Source organism: Arachis ipaensis, chromosome B09 (assembly GCF_000816755.2).
Source record: "Arachis ipaensis cultivar K30076 chromosome B09, Araip1.1, whole genome shotgun sequence".
In the NCBI taxonomy this organism is placed as follows: Eukaryota; Viridiplantae; Streptophyta; class Magnoliopsida; order Fabales; family Fabaceae; genus Arachis; species Arachis ipaensis.
The window spans coordinates 99407517-99411411 of NC_029793.2; positions in this window are offsets into that span (position 1 = coordinate 99407517).

Genomic DNA, 3895 nt, shown 5'->3' on the forward strand with positions numbered 1-3895 from the left:
ACCCTTTCAATTACCTTTGTTAGCCACTTTGAGCCTTTTTATCCCCAATTGTTCTATATTTTACCACATCACTAGCCTTAAGCGGAAAAACAAATTAATTACCCCAAATTGAATCTTTGGTTAGCTTAAGATAGATATTGTGTATTAACTAAGTGTGGGAAAAACTGCGGAAACTTGGGTTAATGAAAGTGTACAGTATTTAAATGATAAAATATTAGGAATTTGGATACCTACTCATGTAAGACCAGAAAAATTAAAAATCCATGTGCATTGATAAGCTATGTTTACTTTTACTTTACAAAAAAAATCCAAAAATATTTAATAATTGATTAAATAAATAAGGGGACAAAATTACCCCAATGTTAAGTTAATGAAAAATCAATGCACACGTGATGAAAATTAAAAGAAAAGTTGATGCATGAGTATGTGAAATATAAAAAAGTGGGAATTTTGGGTAGTTAGGCATGAATTTCAAAGTATATAGAGTGTGTGTATAGGTGAGAATTTAGGTTGGTCAAGGATTCAATTTACAGCTCACTTAGCCATATATATACCCTCACCTTTACCTTAGCCCCATTACAACCTTGAAAAGACCTCATGATGTTTGCATTGGTACATTATACACTTGAGTGATTAGAGTGCACATATATTATCAGTGAGGGTTCAATGCTTGATTCTATGTTCCCTGCTTTCATGAGCTGTCTTCTTACAAGTTTATTTGTCTTTACTGTATAATTTAAATTAGTGATATCTGATTTATGTTTGTCTTGAAGAACTTATTCACTTTTAACCAAGTAGACAGAATCATCTTAGCATATAGTTGCATTCATACATAGGTTGCATTGCATTGCATTTCATGAGTCTTACTTTTTCCTACTCATTTATTTTATCTCCTTGAGCTAAGCATGAGGACATGCTAATGTTTAAGTGTGGGGAGGTTGATAAACCACTATTTTACAGTTTATCTTGTATTCAATTGAGTAGTTTTTATCAAGTCCTTACCAACTTATTCATATGATTTGCATGATTTTACAATTCCTTCCTAGTGTTATTCTATGGTTGAAAACTTGCTTCCTAAGAGGTCTTTAATTTGTATATTTTAATTTTCCTTTATACCATTCGATGTCGTGATCTGTGTGTTAAGTGTTTCAGGCTTTATAGGGCAGGAATGGCTTAGAAAATGGAGTGGAAGCTTGCAAAAATGGAAGGAACACAAGAAACTAAGGAGATAACCAGCGAGCATCGACGCGCACGAACGGCTCACGCGAGCGCGCGATATGGAGAAATTTGCAGCGATGCGTGCGCGTGCATGACGCGTACGCGTGGATTAGAGTTTGCACAAAGATGCGTGCGTGTGACTGACACATACGCGTGACACGCCAAAACAACCAGTGACGCGCACGCGTGACATGCGCAATCTGCAGAATTAACAGAAAATGATGGGGGTGATTTTGGGCCGAGTTTTAACCCAGTTTCTGGCCCAGAAACACAGACTAGAGCCAGGGAAGCTTTCTGACCGAGCTGCTGAAGGAGAAAGCGTCAGAAATCGTCTGTGCTTTCTAGAACTCCAGTTAACCAAACTCAAGGGGTAGGGAAGCTACGTCACCGTCGACTTCCACCGAACAAAAGTAACGCCAACACGTAGAAGAGAAGAATACGAACACTTTTATCGGATTAAATTTTTAATTGGAATTATGGATCTCAAGAAATTAAAGTTGGAAGGATTGAGGTTCCATGGCTTTCTTTCTCTCTTCCTCACGGCTTTCTCTTTCTTTTTCAAAGAAAAAGGTTCGGTCATGCAAGGAGAAAGGATGATTAAAGGTGATGAATTAATATTAAAGTAACACATGGAAGTTTATGTGACAAGATTATATATATATATGAGGCATGATTCATTTCTTTCTTTTATTCTCTACCGGCTTCGGCCAAATAAAGCAATAATAATAATAATAATAATAATAATAATAATAACAATAATAATAATATAATAAAATTTAATTTAATTACTTTTAAGAAAATAATTTTCTTTAAATAAAATAATAGATCATAATTAACTCATTAGTTAATTATTTAATTTTTGAAAATTTGGGGTCTTACATCCTACCCCACTTATAAAAATTTTTGTCCTCGAAAATTGATTTAAGATAGAAAAGATTCATATCAACTCCATTTTCAAAAATATCGAAGAAAAGAAATAGAGAGGTGTGGCATGTTCAGTTTGCAAATGTGAAAAGAACCATATCTCATGAAAGAAGTCTGAAACAAAGAGTCTTACGACAAGCAACCAGCATTCCCATTCCCTACTGAGAACGTATGGTTTGTTCTCACCCCAAAATCTTCCACCCTTTCAGTGACACAGGTTCGGAGATTCAGTAAGAAGCTGCAGACGATTAGTAAATTTACTTGTGATTCCTGTTGTTTTTATAGAGTTCCCTCGTCCTTGTTGTTTCAGGGTTTTTATTTTATCCAGAGGGATAGGTATTGTATTTGAGTTTTATATTGGATTCATTTGTATAGCATTTATTATTATTAATAATTGTGTGATTTTAATTACTACAAATAATTTTCTGGTATTTTCTTATAAACTGAAACGCGATATCAACGTAAAGGCTCAGTATTAAATAGATAATATAGGAAATCAGGTCCGTAACGCCTTACTTGTGGCACGATCATGACGTGCTAAAAGTTAATGTAACACTCTAACTTTTAGCACGTCATGATCGTACCAAAAGTAAGGCGTTACGGACCTGATTTTCTTTATTATAAATTTACTATTGAGCCTTTACGTCGATATCGTGTTTCCGTTTTTAAGAAAATTTCAGAAAATAGATTTTAGTACTTAAAATCTATTAACAAAAGGTCTTCGAATAACAATAATCACATAATTATTAATAATAATAGATGCCATACAATTAAATTCAATGTAAAACTTAAATACAACACCTATCCCTCTAGATAAAATAAAAACCCTGAAGCAATAAGGGCGAGGGAACTCTATAAAAACAATAGGAATCACAAGTAAATCTACTAATCGTCTGCAGCTTCTTACTGAATCTTCGAACCTGTGTCACTGAAAGGGTGGAAGATTTTGGGGTGAGAACAAACCACACGTTCTCAGTAGGGAATGGGAATGCCGTAAAAGTAATGAATAAAATGCAAATAATTAACTTTACTCAATAAAAAATATATTTTTATCAAACCCTTTGAAAATACTCTTAACTCAAAACAAAACTTAAATATATATTAGTCACATTTTCTGTCTCTCAGCCACATATTAATCCTCAGTCAAATGTCAACTCGTAATTACTTTAATACACTCACAAACAAGTAGTGCAAGCAAGAGATTCAATTCAATGTACAAGCAAGTCACAACAAGACAAACAATACAATCACAAAATAATAAGACAAGCAAGCGCAATCAAATGCAAATGTGCAAACAACATGATGCATGTCTATCCCTAACGCAGGCCATGAGCTCATGTGTCGGTTGCCTACCCGCTCCCGACATTACCCGGGCACAAGTCCCAGATATGGCTTTCCAGATGCATCAGTGTGCTTATAAGTCGTACGGCTAGACCGCATCAGTGTGACTTTCCAAATCAATAAGCGTACATCTGAAAAATAGTTCTCAGTGTGTGGGCGTCCCCACTTTACATTTGGCACTAAGGCCCAAACAATGTCACATCTGCTCTCATGTGGCAGACACTTCATTAATTAATATATTCTTTAAACCCTTGTTCTCTGCTCTCCTGTGGCAGAGATTCCTTTTCTTAATAAACCGAGCTCAAATCTTTACTTAAAACAAAATCTCTCTTTAAAAGATTGGGTTTAAAACATTATATTTTTCTTAATAAATCAAACTTTAAAATAAAGTAAATCTTTTCTTAACTAAATA